The following is an 18,013-nucleotide window of genomic DNA, read 5'->3' as shown; positions in this document are numbered from 1 at the left end:
CCATGATTTCAGGGACACCTCAGGTCAGTCGACTCTGTTATTCACAGATGACTAATTTGTCTATTGCCAATAAACAATAAACACTTTCAAACTCTGAACCAGGAGTGTAGGATGATTACTATTTAGAGAGAATGAAACAATTCCTTTGAAGAAAGGGAGACTAATAATGAGTAAGCACAGGGTGAACTGTAGGCATGGATGTGTAGCAGGTGGGGCCCTTCATGCCAAAGTAATTCCCAGCTATTAACATTACTATGGGGACGGGGGTATGTGAATGTAGGCTAACTTTTCAAGGAATACCCAACAGTCAGAATAAGCATGTGCATTCTACAGTACTTGATATTTTTAGAACGGGACATCAATGGCTTGAGAAGTTAGTCATCACAGTTTTGATGTTCCAAGATGTATGAATGACCACTTTGATGTCAAAACCAATGTGACACTCTTGTTTAATGCCACTGGCCTGGCCTTCACCCATAGGGCATGTCGAGGGCTCAACAATGCACTGCAGGACACTGGTTAGCCACAATTGGCTACTAATTAGAGCAATTTTTTTCGGGGATGCCTAGAATACCACAGTGACTTTACTCAGTATGTGTATTTCTTACTAGCTACTGGGCAGGGCTAGAGAGCCAAACAGTGCCTTTTGCAGTGAGGGGGCATGGGGAAGGGATCATGTCAATTCAGACTATCTCAAAGTGGTTGGATAGTGACCTCAACAGATTTCAAGGGTGGTCATTAATCTAATATTAGACTCCAGGGTAGCTCCGTCAGGAGTGCCCCTCAGATAGGCCGTGCTCGAAAAAAGGATAACAGTAAAGGCTACGAAGAAACACCAAATACTAGCAAATACAAGGCCACCAGTTATTTCTGCAGTCAGTTGGCATGGTTAACATCACATTGACGACCCAAGAAGTGGGCGGAGGCTCTCTGATAGAACAACACAGTCATCTAAATGACATCTTCCTTATCCTTCCAGGATTGGCTGGGCAGTCATTACAGTCACACAGAGGAAGGTGGGCAAATAGGAACCTTCTCACATGAACCTAGGAGCTTTCTGAAATGACATTTGGAGGTGTGATACCTCTTATGGGGATTTCTGAGTCGTGCCTGGATCTCCTCAGAACGCTGTTACAACGATGGACGATGTGTGGGAAGGAAGAAGCCCTACTCCAGCTGCAGAGTGACACCTGCCTCTGCACATCTCTTGAGAAGCGAGCCAAGACAGGACTGCTTTTTTATTCAGCTTCCATAATTGGTGCCTGTCTTTAATGATTCAAGCCTTCTAACAACAGGTTCCCACACACTAGGCATTTCAACCTTTTTAACACACCTGATCATCAGGCATATGTCCTGAAGAGACACAAAGGTAAGGAATTCACCCAGGCAGACTGACCCACCACTCACTAGTGTCTAGTAGAAGATTCAGGGCCCACTTTAAATTGTTTTGTTAACTTATTTTCCACTGGATATCATAGATTTTTGTTTGCCACTTGACTTCTGGGGATTAACGCCAATTTTTCCTGTCAATTTCTGATATTGGGCTCAAGTGATTTTAATGTCAAGCCAGTTTTTTAGACCAGAGACTTTGTATATCTACTGTAGCTTTTTCCTACCTCTCCCTGCCATTGCTCAAAGATTTGGGTCCACTATTCAAACAGTATGGAAGCAAACATCACACGCTTACTCTGTTTTCCTTCCTAGTAGAAGGAGCAATATATGTTTTAGTTTATATTTTACTGAGATGAGGTTTTCTTCATTGGAGTTTGGCACTAAAGCTTTGTTGTGCATTACTGCTATGCTTACCTAAGCAACAAGCTATGCAGGTCAGGCAATGTTTTCCTGTTTGCCTATCGAGAAAGCCGCCCAGCTGTTCGCCGCAACCCCCTCTCCGTTGTAGTCTGTAGCCACCAGCTGTGATACACTCGCCCATATAGGAAGGAACATCATAGGGCAGGGACACCTAGTAAGAAAAAAACGAGGGCCCTTTATTTCCATACACTTGTTTCTAAACTTGAACCGAACACTTTGTTGTGTCAAGGTCTGTAACCTCCAGAGCTGATGGTATTCCATTTCAAATATTCCGTTACCACAACAAATCCCTTAAGCATTTGCCATGGAAAAATGCAGGAATTGCTAAAATGCCTGCAGGACTAGGAATTCTAAAATGTTCGATATGAGGATTAGCTGAACATATAGAAATGCAACAGCACACTTGTAATCAGAGCTTCACACTTTGAGTGACGACATTAAAAGGAATCATTATTTGATAATTTAGGATTAATTTATCCCAAGGCTCAATACGCAACTCTGCAAATGTATATCAGTCGTAATTCTTTAATCCACCTTGCTGTATCAGTTTTTTTTGTATATAATTGTATTTAATGTTTTACATAAGGATGATAACTTCATATTACATTTCGTAGTAAAGCATTTATTTTAAGATCTTTCTTTTTCAATTGTTTTCTCAAAGTTCCATACCAATTGTCTTTACCTCATTTAATTTATTTTACATTCTCTGCCATCACCTGGCTATTACTACTGAAACTGAGAGTCTCTAAAATGGATGATGTCAATTAACCTGTAAAAGTCTTTAAAAAGATATCACCATGTATATAAACAATTAATTACACACCGATTTATAGCGAGAGAATAATGAAAAAGTAACCAAGAATAAAGCACAAATAAATATTCAAAATGTACCTTTTAATTTTATTCTGGGACTATAAGCTACACTTTTCATAGAGTGTGAAGTCTTGAACCAGTAGTGAGGTTGATCCTTATGCATAGAAGATTTATTTAAGCGGTGTGGCTTAGGGGTTGTCCAACTTTGAACTTTAACTGGATGAAAACTTCTCAAATATAAAATTGACAGGTGTGAAGATATAAAAACATAAAAATAAGAAAAAAATAAAAAATAACATTACAAAATAAAATCACTCATAAAAATTAACAACTAAGGGAACTCTCTGACGGTAAATGGTTGTGTCTGTGGTGTAGAAATCCATCAAAGGCCCACATTTAAAAGACCCGCACCACTATCATCTCCTATTCGATGCACAACATTAGAGGTTTGCACTTGCTGACTCAGTGCTGCACCCTGGACAGAAGCCAGGTTCATAATTAGAAAGGAGCTGACCAGCTTCCAGGAAGAAGTTATGTTTAGTGGCCCATAAAGGGAAGGTTAGTGAAATGAGCAGTTATTAAATTCTCCAGAGTCCAAATGTGTCCTTGACCAAGTGGTTTACTTGACCCACTCTCTAAGGTCCGGAAATTGTGGTAGTTAGAGGGAATTATTTAGAATCAGCGACCATGAGTGACATAATAAATTAAAGCTACATTTAATTACCACTGACGTTAAAGCATCTGCTGTATTCTGATTAGATTGTACTTGTAAGTAAACAAATGTGAGAGGCTTAAAATCGAAATGTTAAAAGGGAAATTACGATCCTGTGTCACTTGCCGTCAGATTGCACCATCAATATGGCCGTAGTTTGGCCCCCCTACTAAACCAAAGCCCTGCTCCCCTACACCCCATACGCTCTATCTTTCCGTAGCCCCTTCTCCTTGTGTACACACTGAGGCACCTGTTGTCCTAGAGTGAGTTGCCTGCAATAAGAACCACTCATTTGTTAGTAAATATACCACTTTACACATACATAACCAATCACCTATTTAAATAATAAATATTCAAATATATACAAAATGAGCATGTACAATTAATCCTTCTCCTTGTGTTTGGCATATAGCTCCTTATGCTCTGAAAGGCTGCTAAAGTCCATCTGATGGTCCTCAGCTGTACAAACCTCATAAACCTTAGCCCTGGTCATCAGCTTTAGCCAGTGAGTATATATTTGCTTTTTTTTTAATGGCTTAGCATGGCTGTTGTATTTTAAATGGGACAGTAAAGACACTTCTAGGAAATGCTCCTTTACTTTTAATGAGGTGGGGCCTGCTGTTATTAGCAGAGCTGCTATTCACTTAGCTCTGCCTTGCCAGGAACTTAAAGCAGATTGCTGTGCATTTAGTAAAGCAATACTGCCAGCTGTGGAGAGTTGCAACAAGAATATGAATATTTCAATGGACATGCAGTACAATCCCTTCTGGCACTCTCCTGAGTTGTATGCTCTTGAGAAGGTCTGATGACTAATGGTATGCCGCGCACAAGACAGCATCAGTGCACGTTATTCTCGTACACACAACATTTACAGCACATGGAGCAGTGGTGCAAGCTTCAGCTGAAACTAGGTCAAGAACAGCCCAGGGAGCAGAGCAACAGCAAGCTTCATCCAGCAAAAGCAGCAGTACAGCCGGTGCTTAATTTGTGCTTATTGTTTCTGGTGCTGAGCACCAACACTTATTTTTGAGGGCCAGAGCTTATTCTTCTGCCTCAAACATTTGCTTCGAGCAAAAGACACATATAGGACAGACGGAGGAAGAGAAAAACGGAAAAGCGTCACAAAGGTAGAAAGCAGAAAGCTGCGAGAGTGAGCTGAAGGGCAGGGAGTGGCTTTAAATGGATTGAAGAGGCCGAAGATGGCTTCAGAATTACGCTGCCTCAGTATTCAGTGCTCGCACATTTAAATGCAGCAGCCGCGTGCTTAAGAGGAGGGATTTGGGCACTGGCACGTTTTTATTTACAAATTAAGCACTGCGTACAGCAAAGGCAGCAGTGCAACCTTCTCTAGCGCCCATGGAACAGGCATCACTCAGAAATCCTCAGTGCAAGCCTCTCTCAATGCAGGTGCACAATAGGGGGCAGCAAAGCTTCATTCGGAAACAGCCGAAGCAGTGCAAACTGCTTGAGGACAGAAAAGCATGAGCTGTTTCTCTTGCCATGTTCAATTCACTGAACTTGCCTTAAACTCTCGGTTTTAGTATCACTGTTAAAATAGCAGAAGGAAAGTTTCCAGAAAGCACAAACAAAACAAGGAGGGAGGATAACTCTCCATTCACAAACACTGATGACGGACTCACAATCCAAAATAAAGTGACACAATAAAATATGCTATTGCATGAAGAGTCATCTCACGCCTGACTATGGCAGTGAAGTTTTTTTTTCTTGTAACACAGACTATATAGTTAGAGATTTGAAACCCAGGTTTCCCGAGTACTTCATGAATAGCGTTTTCAGAAAAGATATAAGAAAATAACCATATTAGGGAAGAAATTCGCAAGAAATTGAATTGCTCGATTGTTGGAAATGTGACAGATGATCATTTGACATTTATCAGGTTCTTAATCACCCAGAACAATGTCTGGCTCAGATTCATAGCAATGTTGATCTGTGAAACAGAAATACAGATTGTGCTTAAATGAACCTTTTCATCACTCTACACTGATGGCACAAGTTTTTTTTAAAGTAGATCTTGCTACACTGATGTTAAGCTTTTTAGCCTGTAATTTTGGAGAATTCACATCAGGGATGAAACAAGGCACAGGCTGGCTGTTCAAAGACCGATTACTGAAGGGGATGAAACATTCTCTAGAGCTTGAAGTTGTTGCTGGTGAGTGTTGGGTTGGTGAGCAACCAGCGCGGTAGGGACGATGCAGTGACCTTTAAAGAAGTTGTGTCCCTCCTCTTACAGCAATTGCAGACAACTGAGTAATTTCATGTGCTCTGCTAGGAAGGCCCATAGCTGGCCTGGCTGTGCACAACACTCAGGTGGTCATTATGAGTTTGGCGGTCCTGCTCCGCCACGCCGGCAGTGGTGGTAACACCGCCGACAGTGTGGCGGAGCAGGACTGCCAAATTGTGACCACGGCGGTGAATGGGCTGCAAAGCAGCCAGTTCAACGCCTGTACCGCCAGGGCGGTGGGACCACCTTCCACCCGGCAGTCCACCTTATGCCGCTGATGGTATTTTGAGTCTCCTTTCTGCCAGGGATTTCCTGGCGGCAACCCTGCCAGGAAATCCCTGACTGAAAGGATACTGGTGACAGGAATTAACATTTGTGTTGCCAGTATGTGACTACCCCACCCCTCCGAAACAGCCACGGCCCCAGCCAACCCCCCAAACCCCCTAGACACCACCACTCCCGAACCCCATACATACCCCGCACACACACACTTACACATCCACGCACACACATACAAGCGTCCACGACACTCCCACCCCCGCTGACACGCATTCACACATTCATACAGATACATGCACACACACGCACACAAACACCCTCCTCTCCATTCACACAAACACACACCCATTGATGCACACAACACTCAACACCCATATTTCCCCCCTCCCCTGTCAGATGTTCACCTTATCTGCTCAAGGTGGTTGTCCGTCGAGGGAACGGGGTCCATGGTTCCAGCTCCGCAGGCACTGCCCCATCACCACAACACCACTACGCCGATTACAAAGTTGTAATATGGCGGCTGGTGTTGTGACGACGTGGCGGTGCCAGCGGAGTAACCTCCACTAGACCACCGACCGCCAGTATGGCCTGGGTGGCTTACCACTCAACCTATGGCAGAGAGCTGCCAGGAGTCATTATATGGCGGTCTCAAGACCGCCATCACTGGTGGTGTCCTGGCCGGCGTGTCTTCGGCGGTCAACTGTTTTGACCGCCAAAGTCATAATGAGGGCTTCAATGTGCTCTGATGCCTCTTACCTTACCTTAGCTGTAGATAGAGACTCAATCACCCAGAATGCTTTCTAGTGTCATGGTAGGTCTGCCCAATGGCGCTGATGCCTCTTTGCTTTAGCTTAATGGGGTGTAAGCTGACTTCAAGCTAGTTTGTCCACAAATGGAAAGTAGGGCTGGAAGCCATATTTAAAAAATATTGTGCTGCCAGCAGGTATTTTTCACAGACACTATTCAAGTCGACAAGGAGGGATCTGCTTTGAGAAGGTATTTTTCATTCAAATATAAAGAATCAATGGCTCTGACACAAAGTTCTCGCAGCTTGCATGGGACAATCGAGCATTGTTCATGTTCCATTCAAGCCAAGAAAAAAACTGGCCTGCATGGTGTTTGAAGGCTTTCACCAGGCACGGCTTGCAGCGCTAAAAAGGGGCGGGGCGGCGCAAGGGGGAGGAGAGGTGGGGAGGGGGGCTTGGAGGGTACATTTATTTATTACATTTTTATTTTAAACTTACCTGATCCGCCGACCCGTGCCGTGCCTTGCCAACCTCCTTTTTATCGTTGCTGCAGCCACAGGATCCCAGCCTGCCCTGCGGCCAATCCTGACGCTGCTAAGAGGAGTGTAAGGATTGGCTGGGAGTGCCTAGCCAGGACGCTCCCAGGCAGACTGGGAGCATGTGCAGGCTCTCGCCAGCCCGGCAACTGTGTTGAGAGCCTATTGTGCATGTGTGTTTGGCCGACCCAAGACGTCCGGCCAAACACACATGTGCTCTGAGGGGGAAACCCCCTCACTGCTCGTCACCCCCCATGGCCCCGCCCCTTTCCGAACGAAAGGATAATAAACATAGTTTATTACCCTTTTGTTCTGAAAGGTTTGCAGCTTCTGCTGCTGGCGTGGGGGTGACACTCGTCCACCCTAACGAGTGAGCCACCACTGGCTTTCACTAAACTGGTGCAGGGCTTTCAGCATCATGTGTGGGGGCGAATGCTTGGCACCGAAGGCACTGAATGGCAAACCTAGTGGGGGCTCTATTGGAGGAGATTCCGGAACCCGGACCTCCAAATCAAGCAAAGGATTTGAAAGATGGCACGATGGGCTTCCACAACGGTTTGACAGATGCCCCAATATGACCCTTCTGTAAGTGATTACCAAGTCTAATGAGTTTTCATATTGTTGAACTGGGGCATTGACTCATAAATTGAATACTGTTACAGCCTTCTTACATTTATTAGAAAATATACATTTTTTGGGGGGGTTATCGGCATGCATGAGCCTCTTTTGCTAACCATAAAGGTGACTTTGCTGAGTGCGAAGCCTCAAAGTGACTTATAATGCAAGTAAATTATCATTTAGCGTGCAAGAAGAAAAGACAGAGTAAAAGTCCTGCACCAGTTTCTCCCTGACCCCTAGCCCCAAAATGACTAGGATTAATAATAGCTGTCCCTACATTGTGCTCAGTACTTCATCTTAAGTACTTGGGTAGGTCAGAATTTTTATTTTATAGATTAATTATTTATGCTTTGTTAAGGAGGGAAATAAGAAGTGCTAAATATTTTATTAAGCTTAATACATAGACCTGTGTGATTAATAATGTCTAAAAGGACTTTCACTGTCTTATATTCAGTAGCCAACTAGTTTCTTTTTATTCATAACTGTCTCCCCAGTCGGCCTATAGACACAAGCCTTTCAAAAGGTTTGGATATTTTTAACAATTGTCATTTTTCCCTGTCAATATGGGCCGAACTGGGAGTTTTAACCGGGACATGGGGCACAATTGGCCAAATCTATTTCATCTGTGAGGTCTTTTTTTTGTACAACAAACTCTACCATGTCATATATATAGATTCACATTCTATGACTATCTTCTCTTGTGTCCCCTCACTTGTTGATGCCCTTTGTTCTGAACTGTGTTGTGCCGTGCACTTGAAGTGATAGATGTGCAGCTGTTGGAAAACGACCTCTGCGCCAGATGCCACCGCTACAGACGGCCATATTGCCATAAGCTTATCCGTCTAGCTCAATGTTTCACCTTTCCTATTTTTGCCTTGGGATTTAGCCTTCTACCTGAAGGTCCCATCTATCCAGGCTACTGTATCGCTCTATGTTTAATCCTTCTGGCCAAGGATGTCGCCTATCCAGACGGCCATCCTTCAGTGTGCTCACCAACAGGGCAGATTAATACTCATTGTAAAACATAGGCAGGCCATTGATCCTTTCCTTTAGTGACTATCAGACACGGTAATAGACCAGCGGTTCTTAACCTGGAATCTGTGGACCCTTAGGGGTCTGCAACGTCTGCTCAGGGAGGGCGGGGCAAGTGGGGTTAATTACGGTTAGAGGAAGTTAAATAATAGTGGCAAATTCATACATTATATGTTTATAAAAGCAGAATGTACAATGGAAAAATAAAAAAGACTTTATAAACGTGAAGGAATTTGAAATTGGAGGCTAATATTTCAGCCTCAGATTGATTCTTGAACGCAGAGCCGGTGTAGCAAAGAGAATCTAGTATGGACTATCAGTGACCCCCAGTTAAAGTACTGACATGCCGACTAAGTCAGAGCATGCATTAGGAGAAAAACAAAGTAATGTGCTATAATCTAGCAAATTGCATTATCTTTTCCAAATAAAAACACATTTTGAGAAGCTCCAGCCTTTTCATTATGAATACAGTTTTAATTTGTGCCTCTTTTTGTGTTTTAAAATTTAAAAAAAACAATTCAGATTTTGTGTGATCTATTTTTCTTTTTGTATTTCTGTGTATTGTTCTGAGGTTAAAATCGTAGCAATTGACCAGCTTCTCCTAGCCATTCAGTGGTCGTTCACAGATGTCAAAGGTGAAGAACCACTGCTATAGACCTTACAGATCTTATGTCGTAGGTGTAAAAAAGAAGAATATTTCAATTGTACAGTGAGATCAAAGCAAACCTAGAGAAACTTAAAGAAAAGCAAAGTCACTTCAACACACTGGATCACATGATGCTTTTTAGGAAGGTATGGGAATTGCTCACAAATGTAATGTATTCCAAGAAGCTCCACAGATGCCCCATTGACGGGCCACTGTCGAGTAAACATAGTGCCAATTGCAACCCAATAATCAGAAAGGGCTTGACTTCCATCATGAGTGACTTAGTACTGATTGACTCAAATAACATTGTGCAAGCCTTTTCATCTTTCATTAAATACTGGCACGCCCAAAAGCCCACCTACTGAGCGGCCGAGTCCAGATAATCATTCCCACCATCTGCTCACTCTCTGGTGATGCACAAACCCGTTTTCCTGCTTCCCACTTCTGAAACCTACCGTATTCTACATCCACTACCACTAATAGGCACCGCATCTTCCATGTACTTTGCATGTCTCAATTAATCAGGATCCTTGTAAATACCCCTAATGTGGGAATGCAATTAGGAAATCTTTGTGTGAGCCAATTTAATGTCTTCGTTACCGACTGGTTCTATCCTAATCAGAAAAGTGGCTCAAACAATTAAGGATGCCTCATTAAAAGCAGAAGGTGAAAGGGTCAGAGGAACTAAAATTGTCCTGCTAAGTAAATGTGGATTTGTTTGAACCTTTTAAAAATGGGACTTCCATAGTGGGACTCGTGTAATGTCATTGAGATAGCAGTAACCCACAAATTGGTGTTTATAGTTCTTGAAGGTGAAGCCTGGAGTAATCAGTATGGGAACTAAGTGAATATGAAATGTGGAAGTGGCATTCAAATAGGCCTGCGTAGCAGAATGTTCTCCTTAAATTCAGAGTAATGTTTACTGTGCCTTTGTTTTTAGACATAGTCGCTGGTGATTGGGATAGTTCTATGATCGGTGAATACGGAGCAAGCAGAAGTGCCTACTGTCACATATTAATGTGCACATCTTTTTTTTATCCTGATATTTTGGCCGACCTCAGTTTGCATTCTGTGACTAAATTTAAAGCTCATGTACACATCACTGTGCACAACCGAAATTCCAAATTTACGCAATCTTTATAAATGTAGTACTAAAACTGTGTCTCATCATGTTAAAGATGGTTCATAAGGCAAGGATTTACAGAAATAATGCTAAAAAATGCTCAAATTGTTAATGCTAAGAAGATTTGAATTAATAAACTTGCTTCAGAGGGTACACATGCTATTTGTAACACTTTGTTGAATGTTTTAACTGGAATAATGCCCAAGTGTCTGTGATCGCAATACTTTTTAAGGAACCACTGCATAAGCTACCAAGTCTTTTTAACTTATGTCTTGAGGGAAAAATGTCCTTTCAATGCATCTATGAATTCGGCAGCAATCTAGCAATATACGCAGATATAAGAAGTATTTCTCTGGAGCATGGGAAAGGTGCTACTTCAACCAAATTAATTGACCATATTTAACCATGGACTGTAGGCCTTTTCTATTGTGATGAATTCAGTTTTCTAGACTCTAGGGAATAATGTAGCCACATTGTCTTGTGTTTATTGTAATTTGAAGGATCAATGCAGACTTATGACTGTGCCTCACAGATGGATGATATTTACCAGGGGTGCAACACAGGGCCCCTGCAGTCCCTGAGGCACGGGGGACCCCTCATCACATTCTACAGGGAAGAGGGGCATCATTTTGCGCTGCACCACTGATATTTACCTATCCCGTTAGGTGAAGAAAGTGAGGAGCACTGCTACCTTGGAGAGGATTTTTGTAGTGTCCAATCAGTGGGGACAGAGCCTAATTGACAAGTCTATTTTTAAGCAGGATCTCATGAAATAAGCCAGGAAAAAAGTGTCTTTCTCAGTCTCAGGAAAGTCAGCATCCGATGGAGCATCAGCAAAAAGTAATACCCTGTAGGATCAGAAAGTCTCAAAAGCATCAACCTCTATCTTCCATTTGTACACATATCCATTAGGTTGAGGAAGGTGAAGGATGAAAGTTGGTTCAGGAAATCATTATAAACTTGGTAATGTGTGTAATTAGTACCTACTAAGCAGGTTCCTGGGCTTTAGGGTGCCGGGAAGCATTGGGATGCTCCCCATACGCTACATAATGATGATTGAATTGAATTTAATTGAATACAGCAATATTATTGCCACCCTTTTCCAAAGGTGGGCTTTAGAACAAAAGAGGTCCCATGACCAATTGCAGATTAAGGTAGGAATTTTATGAGGTGAACAATTGCTAACTTACATTCTGGGGTTAGGCACATTGAGCCACTTGGACTTTTCCACCGCTTTCAGGTGGTGGATCAGGCGCACATTTGTGAACTTCCCAGGTGAAGTATCACACTTAAAAGTTTCAAATGAAAAATCCAAACTGGAACAAATGTGAGGGAGTAACCTTTTACATATACATATTGAAATTGGTTCAAAGCCTAAAGAACTGTTCAATAAACCGTATTATTACAGCTTTGAAGATGATACAGCAATCTATTAAAAATACAAACAACATTTTTCTCAGCCCAAAGCTAAATCAGGGCCTACAAACTGAATACAACGATCTGAACATGGAATACTGATGCATTTTCATATAATGGTTGGTCAAGGCCTCGGCACGAAACATGCAATTTTCCAGTCTCCTTCATTGAACAGGCAGAACACAAAAACAAAAAATGTTCACACTGAACAATATTTCTTACATGTAGTGACTAATGCTGAATATGCCCATGCGAGGATAAAACTGGGTTGAGCATTGCACTTCTCATCCACCAGATTGAATGGATTTGAAAAAGAAGTTCATGAAATAGATTATGAAGGATGTCAGCAATGAGGCTGGGTGACGTGTCTTCTAATGTGGATTTTTCAAGGGCGAGGTTTCTTGGAATAGCTCAACATGGTTCTAGATGCCTTTGTAGATATGCAACTCTATATTTTGGGTGAATGTGTCAACAAAAACAAAAACTTCCATAATTCTACATTAGTTCATTGAAATTGTTTTCCCCTGACACAAAAGGGATGACAATGAATACACATTAGTTTTGAGTATCCTTACGCGTAGATATTAGAGTACATTAATTTTTGATCTTTCAAAGCATTACACACAGATAGTGACATTTTTCTGTGATATGAAATGCGGTCTTTGGAAATAAGACGTCACTGATCTGACAATCAGATTGTGTGTGAATTCACGGAGCCATTGTATGAAGTGGGTGTCATATCTCTGGACTAAATTTGAGATTAATTAATATGAGCTTCCTTTCTTTGACAGTGATTGGCAGAGAGAGCAGAGTTCACAGTAATCATTTAAAGTAGAGGGGAACATCATTTATTTGACATGTGGTCGGGTCTCTGTCTGAGGAGAACTGGGTTGAGCTAGTTTCCGGTTCCTTTTTTAGACGTGGGTTGATTTAATAAAAGATGACCCAGGAAGGACTAGCATTACCTGCCTGCCTACACTAGCAGACCAGCACTACCAGCCTGCCTCCACTAGGACCCATGCTATTAGGCACCACGTCATCTCCCCATCCAACATCCATCTCCACTGTCTGCTAACTCAGCCAACTACAGTCTTCTAACAGCCACTCCCCCTTGCAGAACCTTAAGCCTATTTTTATGATCTTTCACCCTATGTAGAGATTCACATCTTATGCCTGTTTGGGTATGACTGTTTATGCTATCATTTCAAGATTAAGGGTTCTACCCTATAGTGGACTATGCTTGATTTACCCTACCTTCAACCTGGTCTATCATTGTGTCATTTAGAGCATATGACACTCATTTTCTTACAGGACCTGCCCAGTCACTGGGTTTAGATGTTTTCCATGTTTTATGACATTTTGGCCCATATTTATACTTTTTGACGCACAACTACGCCAACGCAGTTGTGCGTAATTTTTTTTACCGCCGGCTAACGCCATTCCAATGCGCCATGCGGGCGCCTTATTAATGGAATGACGTTAGCCGGCGCTGCGGACTGGTGTGCGTAAAAAAAAATGACTCACACCAGGCAGCGCCGGCGTATGGGAAAATGGGGGTTGTGTGTCAAAAAATGGTGCACGTCAGGTCTGAGGCAAAATTCAGGCCTCAAACCGTATTTGCGCCATTTTTTTTTACGCCCAACCTCCATTGACATGACTCCTGTCTTAGCAAAGACAGGAGTCATGCCCCCTTGCCCAATGGCCATGCCCAGGGGACTTATGTCCCCTGGGCATGGTCATTGGGCATAGTGGCCCCCCCATTGCCACAAAAAAAATCAGAAAAAAATACTTACCCGAACTTACCTTTACTTCCCTGGGATGGGTCCCTCCATCCTTGGGTGTCCTCCTGGGGTGGGCAAGGGTGGCAGGGGGTGTCCCTGGGGGTGGGGGAGGGCACCTCTGGGCTCCTTCCCAGCCCACAGGTCCCTTAACGCCTGCCCTGACCCAGGCGTTAAAAAAAGGCGCCCATCAGGCTGTGCGCCGTTTTTTAAGGCCCACCCCCTCCTGTGCGTCAAAATGATGCCAGAGTATAAATAAGGGGCATAGGCCTTAAAGTCATTTTTTGGAAGGGAACGCCTACCTTGCATATAATTAACGCAAGGCTGGTTCCCCCTTCCAAAAAATGACGCACATGGTGGAATTTTGACGCCCGCGGGGTCGGACGTCAAAGTATAAATATAGGGCATGGTTTGCACCGATTGTGCGTCAAAAATTTTGACGCACATTCGGTGCAAACAGAGTATAAATATGCCCCTTTAGGTTTCCCTGTACCGCAAAGACTGAACCAGCTTTTTGAGAGATACCTACCAACATTCAAGCTGTTCCCAACCCAACTACACTATAATTATGGAGGTTGTATCCTGTGCAGAAACATTTTCAAATGCCACTGCAGTTTTATCCACCAGTGCAGTACAATACCTGGGATCACCAGGCCACCTCATAACAGATACACTGCAGAGCACATTCCCGATCTTTCTCTGCAACCAGATGTCTCCACCTACAGCCACTACTCAGGGAAACCAAAGCAGCCCCGGCAATTTTGTCGGGCCAGCCCCCGGGTCGAGGGGAGCAAGGGGGGAGGACTTCTGCCTTTGTTATGGGGGACTGATAGTGCAGCACCGCTGCAAAACTGGCCCCCAGTAACAAAAGAAGCCCCCACTGCTGCAAAACCGACCCCACCCTTCCAGCCTCCGGGAGATTGCCCGATACCCGCTACGGCCAGGCCGGCCCTGTCTCTATTGTCTTCAAGCAATGAGAGCGCAACATTGAGCCACTACCTACATTTACACTGTCAATACGGTCTTTGTAGGCTGGACGGGAAGCTACCACCCTACTGTCTCAACATCACAAATGTGCACATTTGCCTAGTTACCTTTATTCCAGGCATGGTTCAGTGGAAGTTTTTTGTTTAGCATAAACGTTACTGCTTATTTGCCTCGCATAGGAGTTTATAACTTGATGAGGCAAGCCCACTCACTCAAATACATCTTAAAGTGAGGCAACAGGCGTCTTCACCTGTAATGTTCTAAGCAAGGGTACTCGGGCCATCCTGGCCTCTTCTGGCCATGTCACCCGTAGAGAAAATATCGATGGCGGTTTCTGTTATTGTCACTCCTCACCTGCACTTAGAAAATCAGGCTCACTCATCATTTTATTTGTGTGTGAATGCATAGAAGTGGTTTTACTGCCTTTTATAGGCTAGTGAACTTTCAGGGAACACACACCGAGTATAATTTATCGATTTTGCCAGCATTGAAGTTAACTGGTAATGTTTGTAATTCACCCGCTTTTCATTCCATGTGGTATTTCATTAGATGGGCAGATTTCCAAACAAGCCCTGATGCCATTTCATACCGCGCTTGATCAATTACGGCGAGGCCAATGTCTCCGAATCTCATTACCTGACGGAGATGTCATTGTCTGCACTTAGTTTTCCTGCGATTTCCTCAAAATTTTACCTTGCGTGCTTTCAGACTTCAAAGAGGATTCACTGTCAATGAATTACTTCACTTTCCCCAGCAGAAGATGACAGTCTAATTTCACATCGGGACTGGAAAAATGGGCGTGTAGGATCCTGCATTGCAAGGGTTCTTGAAGGCTCAGTTAAATACCTCATATTACCACTGCAGAACTGTTCAAGGCACTATGGCCAGTTTTTTGCGCTGCATTTGAGCCGCTTTTTGACGGATAAGCTGTATTTTGTACGTTTGTGCCGCTTTTGTGTAACACAATTACGCAAATGCTGCGCTACAAAAGTATAAATATGGGCCTTTATATCTGATTTAATTTTAAAATTATGCACCACAAAATCCCAGAATTGATCCCAGCAATGATCACAGTTCACTGTCCTCTTCTGGTTTCTGTCATAGCTGGTGCATTTCCCAATAGATTTCCTCAAGGATTATGCCGACAATGAATGAAAAAAGAAAGAAAGAAAGAAAGAAAGAAAGAAGGAAAGAAAGAAAGAAAGAAAGAAAGAAAGAAAGAAAGAAAGAAAGAAAGAAAGAAAGAAAGAAAGAAAGAAAGAAAGAAAGAAAGAAAGAAAGAAATCAGAGAGGAAGAAGAAATAGAGGAAAGAACGAGAGACAGAAAATTGTTGAATGGACATTGTGAGAGATCAAGACAGAGAGAAAGAAAGAGGACGGAGGGGCTGATTTGAACACTCCACCAAGGCTGCTTCTAGTTTCCCGCCTGGCCCTGTATGGGAGTGCCTGAGAAAAATGCCAATGTCCCTAACTCTTAAGGCCTTCTGCCCAAATCACTAGACCCTGCAGAGTCTTCCCCCGTTCCACTTTTAAGACCCATTCAGTCCGTCTTTGCTTTTAGCCACCATAACTGTATATTATTATGACCTATAGTTTAACTCTCCACCTTTTAAGAATGGAAATTCAATTCATAATGCAAAGTCCTGTGGTTTAAAAAGTCAGGGCTACATAAACCCTTCCTTGTACGTACTGAGGACTAGTAAGCATGCCTACTTTATACATCTACTGTTCATGTACTTCCTTTTCAATACTGCAGAGTGCGGTGTGTACACAAGCCATTTGTTAAGAAACAGTGAAATATTTTTGGCTTGATCTCTTTACCAAGCCGAGATCTGAAGTATGTTCTCTGTTTTGGAAGAGGAAGGTTTGTGACTCAGTCCCAATGTGAACTTAAAGCCTCACTTAAGGAATTAACGTGGGGTTACCACTATGCCCAATGAGTGGGCAGGCTGGGTAACAATCAAATTATACTTATTGATTTAAGAGTGCACAGAATGAAGTGTGTAAACACAAATGGGAAATCCAGGACAGGGCCGAAGATGGACAGTGGAAGCCAGGGACTGCCAAAGGAGTTCTGTACATTGTTAGAAACAGGGGCAATATGAAAACTAGGAGAGAGAGAGGCACAAACAAAAAAAGCAAATTAGAGAGGAAAAGAACAAAAAAGTAATGAATAGAAAAAATGAAACAAAGAGAAAGGGGGAAGATCTGAGAAAGAAAGAGAACAAAAAGAATGATGCAAAGAAAGGAGCATATAAGGAGAGAAAAAAAGAAGTAAAGTGACAACAATCTGCCTGTTGCACATAGCCCTTCTTAAGGGATTTTCCTGAAACTTTTTTGCTTTTTCCTCCCAGTTATTTGCTGACTCTCTTTGCATGGCCTTAGGACTCTGGGCACCTATCCCACTGTACTGAAGTGGTAAAGTGCACATGCCCTTCCTACCCATGCTAGGAAGGGGCACTTACATGATTTGTTGAGGTGCCATACCCAGTAGTGGTGCACACTGCCTGAGGAATCCGTTGTCCACAGGAGTATTTAATGTTCTGGGAAGGGACCATGCGCCCTTCCTGCATCGTTGTTAGCCTGGGCAAACTGCTTGCTGCAGTGTGGCACTCTAAGGTGTGCTCTCCAAGGGATTGTTGGCTTGACCCTGTTCTTTGCAGAGGTCTCAGGAACATCAAAGATCTCCTGCAAGGGACCTACATGTTCTACCTGGGTCATCTGGAGAGCTGTGCCCTCCTATGTGTCTACGTCGTCCACTGAATTCCACCGGGTAGAAGCGGTGTAAACGCAGAGCTAAGTATTGTGCCTGGAGACTGGTTTTGCCTGGTGCGGAGGCTTCAAAGTACTGCCCGCATTTGAGGAGTGTGGCCCTTCATCGTGGGCCACAACACACATAAGCATCTCGTTGGTAGTGAGCGGATTCATTGGTTGCGGGACCTCGCATGGACTGCTTTTGTGGAGTGTGCCACATTTCTCTTGTGCGACACCAGACTAGATGCTCATTGTGTGCGGTGTCCATGTCACTGGTGGTGACCTTTGGAGGAATGGGTGCACCCAGAGCAGTCCTGCATTCTTCCTTGTGTGGTACCATAGCACTTGTGGCTCAGTGTGTGTGACTGGGGTTGTATGGTGTGGTTCAAGTCATTCCAGGTAGGTACGGGATTGGAACTAATCGTGTGTTCGGGATTGTCATTGTGCACCAGATGTTGTGCATTGGTCACCTTGCGTGTGTGATAAGAATCGTCTGGTCCGACTCAGGTCCTCGTACAC

At 43.3% G+C, this 18,013-nt stretch overlaps 1 protein-coding gene across 3 annotated transcripts in view; it reads right to left on the bottom strand.

Annotated features, from left to right (window-relative positions):
• The window catches only part of ELFN1 (extracellular leucine rich repeat and fibronectin type III domain containing 1), a 661,360-nt gene that overhangs the window by 122,176 nt on the left and 521,171 nt on the right, over nucleotides 1–18,013 (bottom strand). The window contains exon 1 of one of the 3 annotated variants that reach the window (XM_069209928.1): nucleotides 1,807–1,963. The exons of the other annotated variants lie outside the window; for them this stretch is intronic. The gene's annotated coding sequence lies outside the window, so the exon portion shown is untranslated. Of the gene's footprint in view, nucleotides 1–1,806; nucleotides 1,964–18,013 lie in introns of those variants that run through there. 3 annotated transcript variants of the gene reach the window in all.

Source organism: Pleurodeles waltl, chromosome 10, assembly GCF_031143425.1.
Source record: "Pleurodeles waltl isolate 20211129_DDA chromosome 10, aPleWal1.hap1.20221129, whole genome shotgun sequence".
In the NCBI taxonomy this organism is placed as follows: Eukaryota; Metazoa; Chordata; class Amphibia; order Caudata; family Salamandridae; genus Pleurodeles; species Pleurodeles waltl.
Note: the sequence above shows the minus strand (reverse complement) of the source record. Positions and strands in the feature narration are given on the sequence as shown.